Genomic DNA, 12,275 nt, shown 5'->3' on the forward strand with positions numbered 1-12,275 from the left:
CTTTGACACGTTACTAATTTGTAACGTGCCAAAAAGTAATGAATAGTTAACACGTTACTAATCAACATAATTTTTGTAGTGTATATATATATATATATATATCAATCAAAAGAGGGGGTAGACTGCTCCATCAGAAATGGAGAGTACCCATTTAGGCAAAAGGGTGATAAAATTATGACAAAATTGTCCTCAACTTTAAAAGGTTAGACAATTTGATCCCACAATTTTGCCTAAATGGCTCGTCTCGATCTATTTTATTTGAAATGGAGAGGATCTTATTCCATCAAAATAACGTCACATATACAATATGGAGTTTCCTCCATCAATATCCTATCTATGACTTATTTTGTTGTCACCTTTGCCAAAACATGTGCCGCATTATTAGCAACTCGACACACATAACGACGATTCCAAATTGAGAGTGATTGCAAGACCCTCCTACGCGTATCCTCCACTAGCTAGGTCACTAAACCGACTCGAATTCCTTTCCTTGGATGTCACTACATGCTTCACAACTTTCATTGCGACTCCCCCCTAAATGATATTATGCAATCCTAGCTAGTTCTTTGCAAAAACTAGCAGCATAAAAAGGAAGCTAATGCCCCCCCCCCGTTTTGTCGGCTCAAGTGTACCGAACTTTGTGAGACTCTTTGCCGCAATTACATATCCTTCATAGTAAATTTGTCAAAGTAAATTTAGTTATTTGATATGTTTTGCCATCAAGTTAAACACCTAATTTGGACAAAGCCAGCAAATCGACATCTAAGTTTTAAAATAAGTTTCGAGTTGCAATGAATTAAAATTTAAGGATTTGAGTAATATATGAGTGGTAGTAAGAGGAAAGTATAACTTATGCTTTCTTTTATTCTTTTTCTTTTTGGAAAAGATGTTTTAACAATGAAGATAAATTTAGTACATATTACAAAAGAAATAGTACATTAGAACCATCATGGATGATTCATTTGAAGTACAATATGCACTGACAATTTTTTTTTTTTTTTTTTAAAAAAGTAAAATGGGTTGAAGATCCGACATGCACGATTTCAATTTTTGACAATGTTTTATCGTGCTAAAGGAATGAGTTCAGTAGTTAGATTCATGTCGATCATTTCAATTGAATCTGTTTTTTCGCACTCATGGCTGTCCTTCGTGTGAGCTAATTCAGTTGCCAAAGACTCCTTTAGTTCGACCACCACCTAACTCATAGTTGGCCTTTTAGCAAAAGTTGTAGATACACAGGCAATCGTTATTTCGACAGCTTTCCACACAGAGTTGATGTTAAAATTTTCTCGCAACCTTGTATCAACAATACTTTTTATATCCCCTTTAGCTAGCTAGCATTAAGCTCACCCATTGACTTATGTGAGTCCTTTCTTAGATTTTTCTATTGCAGGCCGACTTGTGATTATCTCTAAAAGAACGATTTCGAAACTATCCAAAACTATAAACATCACTTTTCTCAGTTAGCTAGTTTGATATGTAGTACCTATACGTCAAAGAATGTTAAATATTTCATATTTGTAGAAAAGGCATTCTTGAAAAAGTTTGTAATTCCATTCATTTCAAATATCTTAACATTTTTAATTGTCTTATAGATCAAAATAAACATGTCACGTATGGCCAAAATCCATACATTTCGTCTTTATTATTGCTAGATCATTTGTATTTCATTTTCATTTTATCATGGGTCACATATTTGTGGACTATAAATGTCAATATTGTATTGGCAAAGACAATGAGTTTTGAAGATAATTGCAAGTAAACAAAATAATAATAAAAATACTCACTCGGGGTCCAAATACCAAGGGGAGCTAGCAACAACGGTTGACACATGGCTGCCACCATCGGTGGGAAAAATTTTGGATAGTCCAAAATCAGCTAGTTTAGCATGAAAATTGCCATTTAACAAGATGTTTGTAGGCTTCACATCTCTGTGACTTATAGGTGGTCTGCGACCATGGTGCAGATACTCCAATCCTACAAATTTATAACCACATCATTGATTAAAAAAAAAAGAGAGAGAGAGAATGCTATAAAGAAAGAATCGTGCAAGTTAACTCATAGCTAACCTTGTGCTACATCTATCGCTATTTGGATTCTATCTTTCCAATTTAAGATGTTTGCCTTCTCACCTGCATTCGTTAGGAAATGCGTAAACTTGATCCGATCTTTTTAGTTATTCAATTAAATTAAGGTGATCACATAATACTTGATCTAAAGGACTTTTTGCTTAATATTTCAATTACGCCGAAACCTGAAAGATGTGCTTCTAAGTCTCCGTTGGCCATGTAGTCATAAATGAGCCCCAAGTTAGTTCCTTCATAGCAATACCCAACAAGAGTAGTTAAGTTTCTATGATGAGCCCTCATAAGAAGTTTAACATGTAATTACAATTTAGCACATTAATTTTAATATACACATCTGAACCATATATATAAATGAATTTAAATTTTTTATACGAGTTTTAGTTACACGCAAGACCCTCCGAAAAAAAAATATTAAAAAAAAAGAATCAACACAACATATAAAAAAAGTTAAATACAACATATAAAAGAAGTTCAAATAAAACATATGATATATATGATTATATGTATTATTTATTATTATATAATCATATGATTTAATGATCAATTCATCATGTGATATAATCATATCAATTATAAGGATAATATTACTAAAAGTAGAATGACAATACATTAATACTTCAATTGTGTTTATAAGAAATACATTGTTTAATCTAATGTCAATTACATAATTTGATATTATACGAATCACATTATAATTGTACATTAATATATTTAACTTGAATAAAGTATTTAAATTGGCATTGAATCAAATGATTAAGTATTGATATTATACATTTATACTACTAATATGCATATATGTGTAATTATAATTTATAACATATATAGACTTATAAGTTTATAACATACATTGGAACTAAGTTTCTAGGTACTTAAGTGTTGTATTAGTATGAATTGGTATACCTATGACTTATGTCATATTATATATGTATAATTTGTTATTATATAATCATATAAATTAGAATGATAATACATTAATACTTCAATTGTGGTTATAAGTAACACATTATTGAGTCTAATGCCAATTACTTAATTTGATATTATACGAATCACATTATCATTGTACATTAATAATATGATTAACTTGAATAAAATATTTGAATTGTCATTGAATCATATGATTAATTGTTGATCTTATACATTTATATTATTCATATGCATATATGTATAATTATAATTTATAATATATATATATAGACTTATAAGTTTATAACATACATTGTAACTAAGTCTCTAGATACTTAATTGTTGTATTAATATGAATTGATATACTTATGTGTTATGTCATATTATATATGTATAATTTGTTATTATGTAATCAAATGATTTAATGATCAATTGATCATGTGATATAATCTTATAAATTATAGTGATAATATATTAATACTCAAATTGCGATTTAATTATCTAAAAAAAAAATTGTGATTTAATGATCAAGTGATTATGTTATATGTATAAATATTATTATAATTATAATTATAAAAATATATTATATAAAAAAACGGTTGGCGGTTAGCAGTTACGGCTAGTAAACCCAATAACCTCTAATCACTAACCGCTAGGCGGTTATAGCGGTTAGCGGTTAATGCAGTTAAACGGTTAACGGTTAGCGGATATAGCAGTTAGCGGTTAGTGGACAGTTTCTAACTGCCGCATTGACACCCCTATGTGAGTCTCTTTGCCGCAATTACATGTCCTTCATAGTAAATTTGTCAAAGTAAATTTAGTTATTTGATATGTTTTGCCATCAAGTTAAACACCTAATTTGGACGAAGCCAGCAAATCGACATCTAAATTTTAAAATAATTTCGAGTTGCAATGAAATAAAATTTAAGGATCGAAGTAATATATGAGTGGTAGTAAGAGGAAAGTATAACTTATTCTTTCTTTTTTTCTTTTTCTTTTTCGAAAAGATGTTTTAACAATGAAGATAAATTTAGTACATATTACAAACGAAATATTACATTAGAACCATCATGGATGATTCATTTGAAGTACAATATGCACTGACAAAATTTTTTTTTTAAAAAAAGTAAAATGGGTTGAAGATTCGACATGCACGATTTCAATTTTTGACAATGTTTTATCATGCTAAAGGAATGAGTTCAGTAGTTAGAGTCATGTCGATCATTTCAATTGAATCTGTTGTTTCGCGCTCATGGCCGTCCTTCGTGTGAGCTAATTCAGTTGCCAAAGACTCCTTTAGTTCGACCAGCACCTGACTCATAGTTGGCCTTTTAGTAGAAGTTATAGATACACAAGCCATTGCTATTTCGACAGCTTTCCATGCGGAGTTTATGTTGAAATTTCCTCGCAACCTTGTATCAACAATAGTTTTTATATCTCCTTTAGCTAGCATTAAGCTCACCCATTGACTTATGTGAGTCATTTCATTAGATTTTTCTATTGCAGGCCGACTTGTGATTATCTCTAAAAGAACAACTCCAAAACTATAAACATCACTTTTCTCAGTTAGCCAGTTCGATATGTAGTACCTACAAGTCAAAGAATGTTAAATATTTCATATTTGTAGAAAAGTTATTCTTAAAAAAGTTTGTAACTCCATTAATTTCAAATATCTTAAGATTTTTAATCTTCTCATAGATCAAAATAAACATGTCACGAATGGCCAAAATCCAATACATTTCGTCTTTATTATTGCTAGATCATTTGTATTTCATTTTCATTTTATCATGGGTCACATCTTTGTGGACTATAAATGTCAATCTTTTATTGGCAAAGAAAATGAGTTTTTGAAGATGATTGCAAGTAAACAAAATAATAGCAAAAATACTCACTCGGGGGCCAAATACCCAGGGGTGGCAGAAACAATGGTTGACACATGAGTGCCACTATCGGTAGGAAAAATTTTGGATAGTCTAAAATCAACTAGTTTGGCATGAAAATTTTCATTTAACAAGATGTTTGTAGACTTCACATCTCTGTGAGTTATAGGTGGTCTGCAACCATGATGTAGATACTCCAATCCTAAAAGGTCATAACCACATCATTGATAGAAAAAAAAAAAGAAAAAAAAAAAAAAAGAGAGAGAGAGAATGTTATAAAGAAAGAATTGTGAAAGTCAACTCATTGCTAACCTTGTGCTGCATCCATCGCTATTCGGATTCTATCTTCCCAATTTAAGATGTTTGCCTTCTCACCTGCATTTGTTAGGAAAATGCATAAACTTGATCTCATCTGTTTTGTTATTTAAATTAAATTAAAGTGATCACGTAGTATTTGATCTAAAGGACTTTTTGCTTAATATTTCAATTACGCCCAAACCTGAAAGATGTGCTTCTAAGTCTCCGTTGGCCATGTACTCATAAATGAGCCCCAAGTTAGTTCCTTCATAGTAATACCCAACAAGAGTAGTTAAGTTTCTATGATGAACCCTCATAAGAAGTTTAACCTGTAATTACAATTTAGCACCTTAACTTTAATATACCCATCTGACAATACGTATAAATGAATGTAAATATTTTTTACAAGTTACAATTACACACCTCTAATTGAAATTGTTGAAAGCCTTGAACTGATGATGGAGAAAGCATCTTCACTGCTACTTGAATGTCATCTATGTTGCCACGGTAAACTGTTCCAAATCCACCATTACCAAGAATCCTCTCAAAGTTATTCGTAATTTTTAGGAGCTCAAAATATGTAAATTGTTGTTATATTGACTCCAATGATACATTTTGAATGTTGGATTCGGTATCTACCATCGCAACTGCAAAGATCATCATGAGCATGATAAGGTCATATCTAAGGACAATTTTTCCTTTGGTAATGTCAAAATGAATATTATGATTAAAATGTCACCTTTAGTCTTATCTTGTTGTTTTCTCCTTCTAAGTCCCAACAAGATGGTAGCAACAATCAATGAGAGGATCAACACTGCACCAAGTGATGCTACTATTGGAACAACCATATTGTTCTCCTTTTTACACGAACCAGATCGACATAGATTTGGATTGTCACCCGCACTAGAAATGATAGTATTGATCGACGTTAAAGAAAGGCATGCAACTAAAAGTGAAAATCATTTTTTGATGTATCATTTGTAGATATTGTAACCCATGCTTTAGCTTTTTTTGCGTGTAAAGAAGTTTTTTATTTTATGAAATTGGACTTAAGAAAATTTATCTGGAACACTACATTTATCTCCTCTAATTACAACTCTATTTGTAATGTTCTCCCAAATGTTTTAATTTTTGTGGTATCTCGGCGTCCTTTCGCACCCAAAATGACAATTCAGGAAAAATACACACACTTATCTGGAAAACTACATTTATCTCCTCTAATTACAACTCTATTTGTAATGTTCTCCCAAATGTTTCAATTTTTGTGGCATCTCGGCCTCCTTTCGCACCCAAAATGACAATTCAGGAAAAATACACACATATATATATTATGAAGATAGCAAAAAATTCAAAAAAAAATTCAAAAAAAAAAAAACCAAAAACAAAGGAAAAGACAATTCATAAGAAAATGAAAAATAAAAAAATCAGATTTTTTTTTCTGATTTTTTTTTTTTAAAAAAAATTTCTTTCTTGGAATTTGGCATTTTCTCGTTTTTTCTGATCTTATTTATTTATTTTTTAATCTTAAAGGTATTTATTTATTTATTTTTGGCATCAAGGGGAGTAGGGGATGTTGTAACTTTAATGTTAGATTGGGAGGGAGTGGTGGAAAATTACAAAAATTGAAACGTTGAAGAAACATTATAATTATAATATTAATAATTAAACCAGACAATATAATAGTAATGGGTTTATATATGGACGTCTTTGAAAAAAAAATCATACCTTAATGATAATAAACCATTATCTGATCTTGCAATTAGTTCAACTGGAATTGAACCAGACAATTGGTTTCGTTCCAAGTTTCTGCATGCAAAGGCTGAATGAATAGTTTTGTTTCCCACTTCTCTAAACATGAAATTTGTAGCATCAGTCTTAAAATAAAAGTAACTTACAAGTCGCTCAAGTGTATCGATTGAGACAAGAAATTAGGCACTAGTCCAATTAAGCTATTGTTAGATAGATCCCTGAAATGAGAGGATCACTTATATTTATTACTTTTTGGGGTTGAAAATGTTTACTTTCACCATCATCATGATCATGATGTTTTTGAGTTATTTAATCATGTAAATACTGGATATATACTTACAAATATTGTAACATTACGAGATTTGATATGTCGGCAGATATCTCTCCAACCAATCCACTTGAGGACAAGTTCCTGAGGAATTTAAGTTGTACAATAACTTAAATTATTTGTCGAAATAGTAAGTTGGAAAATCATAAAGCTTACATGAAGACTTACAAGGATGTGATTCTAGGAGGAGTATCACCATCATAGCTACAAGTTAGACCTTCCCACGCATATCCATTAGGGGCACATGGATCTCCTTGCCAAATTCTCTTTATTCCATATGTTGATTTGATTTTTGCAATGGCATCAACTAAAATTTCACATGCATTGATCCATTCATTCAAATATTTAGTGAAAAGCATATATATATATATGGGTAATGTGTGAAACAAACGTACCATCTCCTTGGTATGTGTCTGATTGCAAGAGATATTTCACTGTGTATACCTCAATCGCGTTGATGATGGGTGGAAGTGTTGACTTTTCAGTTTTGAGGATTGAAAAATCATATTTTGCTTTCCCACTTAGGGCCGATGGGCTAATTAAACATAGTGATTGTTTTCAACTAATTAGGAGCAACGGGTCCAAACCAGTAGTTCCCGTTGAGGGTACAGTTGAATGATCTGGCCTGGTTGGCGTTGAGCTCTACAACTTCAGCAAAGTGCATGTACACATAATATTCTGTAGTCGCAGCATCTGATTCCCATCAAATCTCTAAGGGAGCGGTATCATTTTCCGGTGTGGCGGCAATACTCATGACAACAGATGGTGGTTGGTATACACTTGTAGAGTCATCAATGGTAAGCGAGGTGTTTAAATCTGTCCACTCAGATTGGATATATATAGGGCTGCCAATAGCGATTATAAACATCGTTCCCATACCTAAATAATTTACACATCACAACCAGTACGGAAAATAATTTTATTGTTTTTAGTAATGCAAATGACTTGATATCATATAAAATGACTCACCTGTATCGTTGATTGCTTTTTGATCCCAGTATCCAAGCGAGAAAAGAGTGCCAATGATCCAGATTGTGTCACATATATAGGTCGTATTTTCCAATGGCCTAAACTCTATTGCTGATAAAAATGGTGTCCCGAGGCCCGTGTTTACTAGACAGACATGTATATAATTTAGAGATGGGACATGTATGAGCTCCTTGACGACACTATCCAATGAATTCACCACTTCGATCGTGTCCCACTTATTTGGTCCAACAGACAGATCGAATTGCGGTAGATTACCTTTTCCATCATAATTCCCATGCAAGAAGTTTGCTCGGATCAATTACTTAGTGCCTCTTCTGACGATTATGGTGTAACAGTTTCGGTTTCCTTGAGGAAAGCTTCTGAGATTCCATACGTATCGTTGATAGGAACCTCTGATATTAGGTGATACGCTCTTACTCACACCTGAATCTATGAAGGTGGCGTCTGAAATGTAATTAATGCCTGTTGTGTCCTCCTTAAAGCTAGAATTCGCTGGTGCCCCACAAGCTATGCTTATGAAGCCTGGGACGACAGATAAGAAAGAACAATAATGAAAACAAAAGTTATATATTGAAAGATTAAGATTAATATGATGATGATGATGATGATATATACCTGATTGATCCTGGGCATGAACCACAAGTAGAAGACCCAAACCCGCGAGCAATGCAAAGAAATTGAAACGTTTGAACCCCATCGCCAAAAAATCACCTAATCTCAAATGTTTCAACCAATATTTATGAATCATTTAATAAATAACTGGGGAGGATTTGAATCTGTCTTCTTTTCTTATATCAACGTGACGGTTGACCGTTGTTATTTTTTCTAGAATATGAATATTATACTTTTGCAATGACTCAGTAGTACTATGACCGCGCCCCTGTTCTAAGAAGCTTTAGTAGAGAAATTAAATTATCGTCTTTGAAATTGTCTACCTAATGTGTACAGCGAAATGGGATCAACTTCATCATCGAAATAGTACTCAACTGTTTGACGGTTAACAAAAAATTAATGGTGGTTGGGAGTTTGAGTACTTTTCGTTTATGGGGATTTTTGAGAAGGAATTAGATTGTTTGATTATCATGCATGGTTGGTGCTGGGAAGGAGAGTCTCAATAGTCAATAATAAGACAATTCCTGTCGCCTCCCTATCAAGAATTAGTCTTTTTCTTTTCTTTGATTATCATTTTAATTTGAATATAATAATAGAAGGAATTATATCTTAAACATCTCATACTAATAATTAATAAAACATCTCCTATTGATGATGCATGCATGGTATGATGTTGAAACGTACACCAAAGTTGATAAACAATTATAAATTTAGTGAATACTCAATGCTTTAATAGTGATATGTTCGTTGTCTTTGATTAGCCCTCTAAATGCTAGCTAGGAATAGTAATTTCAAATAATCTTTCTATGTACAAAGTCTGTATGCGTCATGATGTTTGCTCCAAAATTTGCTTGGATAAGCCAATCACAAAGAGTGGTAGGGGAAAGATATAAATTTGAGGAATGATTCATGTCAATATTTTTTTCTATCTTTTTCTCATTTTATCTTATAAATTTAATAAATCAATCATTAGATATATGAATTCATGTGAATCCTACACAAATGCAATGGTTGATTCATTTATTTATTATCAACTGAGTTGTAGGAATTTCTTTAATCGACAAGTTTTTAAAATTGTTAAGTGTCGCTTGTGCATGCATGCATGTAAAAATTATTATTTTTTAATTAATGTTTATTAAAAAAGCATGTGAGTCGAAGCACATTACACAACATTTTTAGAGACTAAATTGAAAGAATTTTCTTACAACTTAATTTAAATGAAATTTATGTCAAAAAAAAAGGGACACAATGTTGAATATAAACTTTTGAACTTTTATTTTTTGGGTCTTGTTCTTAATGAATTTATGGGAATTTTGAAAAGTCCTATCTTTGCAATGGATGCACCATCAAGAGATAAGGCCGTATGAGGCGGCCGTACATGGAGGAGCTCCCTTAAAAAAGGTTTGGCTTACCTATAGTATGAAAATATTTTAATAAAGGTTTTGGCTTGAATACCAAAACTGTGAAGTATATTACTCAATATATAAAGCTGTACAGCTTAACGTAAAATCTTATTTGATGGTTACAATACAAAAATTAAATACATGATAACAAGATAAGATAATGTTATCTAAGGTTTGAATTTGAATGTTGTGGCTGATCTGGTAACTGTGGATGAGCTGGTGACTTGGTTGATGATTCAAATTCTTGAATATAAGGTTTATCTCTAACAGCCCCCCTCAAGCTAAGAGCGGGTTCAACCACCTGAAGCTTGTCACGTAGCAATGAAAACCGAGCTGATGTGAGACCCTTAGTGAAAATATCAGCCAACTAATCATGAGTAGAAATAAATTTAGCAATAATATCTTTATTGACAACTTTTTCCCTAACAAAATGGTAGTCCACCTCGATGTGTTTGGTGCTAGCATGATAAACCAGGTTGAATGTAAGAGCAAGGGTACCAATATTATCACACCATAGTATAGGTGGAAGTGTCAATGGAAGACGTAGATCTTTAAGTAACATTTGAATCCAATAAACCTCAGTTGTAGTAAATGCCATAGCTTGATATTCCACTTCTATGCTGGAACGAGTAACAATGGATTGTTTCTTGGCACACCACGAGACAAGACACCCTAAGAAAAATACCAAAACCCGTGGTGGATCGTCTACTATCCGGATCCCCAGCCCAATCAGAATCACAAAAGGCTTCTAAGTTAAGAGAACCTCTACGATAGAATAGGCCATGATCAACACTACCTTTGAGATATCTCAACACTCTCTTTGCAGGAATCCAAAGCAAAGATGTTGGGGAATGCATAAATTGACAAAGTTGGTTAACCGAATACGCAATATCTGGCCTTGTAATAGTACAATACTGCAAAGCTCCCACAACTTGACGATATGTTGCAGTGTCTGATTCAGATAAGGGATCACCTGCTGTAGTTGATACTTTGGAACCAGAAATAGAAGGTGCAGAGTATGATTTAGCCCCAACCATAGATGATTTGTGTAACAAATCAATGATGTACTTAGATTGGCGAATATGTAGACCTTGATCATCATGGTGAGCCTGCATACCAAGGAAATACCCAAGGTTGCCAAGATCTTTCATTGCAAATACCAATTGTAACTGCTTGATGATGGAGAATAACAGAGTTGTCAGTTCCTGTGATCAAAATGTCTTCTACATAGACTAAAATATATATTGTAACATCAGATTGAAAGTAAATAAATAGAGAAGTATCAACATCTGAAGAGTGAAATCCAAGATCAAACAAAGCTTGAGATAAACGAGTAAACCAGGCCCTAGGTGCCTGCTTAAGACCATAAATAGCTTTGTGTAACTTGGAAACATGATTGGGATGAGTAGAATCAACAAAACCTCGTGGTTGTTCCATATATATATCTTCAACCAAATAACTGTGTAGGAATGCATTCGACACATCAAGTTGTCGAATATTCCAATTGAAATGAACAACCAATGCCAAGACTACACGAATTGTTGCAGGTTTGATTACAGCCCTAAATGTTTCAAAGAAATCAACCCCACTTTTATGATCAAACCCCTTAGGCACCAATCTAGCTTTGAAACGCTCAAGAGAACCATCATGTTTTCATTTGATCTTATAGACCCAGTTATTGCGTACAACATTGTGATTTGCTAGTCGTGGGCAAAGGGACCAAGTCCCATTAGCCAATAGTGCATCAAACTCAAGGCCCATTGTAGCCCTCCATTCAGGTGATATCACAGCTTGACTATAACAAGAAGGTTCAACAGAAATTACAACACTAGATAAGGCTTTTAGTGGGTGTCGGGTCGAGTAGAAGGTTTTGTAATCTGGAAATGTCTTGGGTCGAAGTGTACCAGTACGGGATCAAGTGACCATACCATGTGAGGAGTGAGGAAGGGAACTAGAAGTATCGGAGATAGAGAAATCTGATGAGACAAGGGGAATTGAAACATCACAGGAGTCCACAGATGGTGAT

General features: G+C 33.0%; 1 pseudogene; it reads right to left on the bottom strand.

Annotated features, from left to right (window-relative positions):
• LOC132188586 (LRR receptor-like serine/threonine-protein kinase IOS1) overlaps positions 1 to 8,931 on the bottom strand; it is a 12,553-nt pseudogene extending 3,622 nt beyond the window's left edge.
• Positions 8,932 to 12,275: the final 3,344 nt, after the last annotated feature.

This window comes from Corylus avellana, chromosome ca7 (assembly GCF_901000735.1).
Source record: "Corylus avellana chromosome ca7, CavTom2PMs-1.0".
In the NCBI taxonomy this organism is placed as follows: Eukaryota; Viridiplantae; Streptophyta; class Magnoliopsida; order Fagales; family Betulaceae; genus Corylus; species Corylus avellana.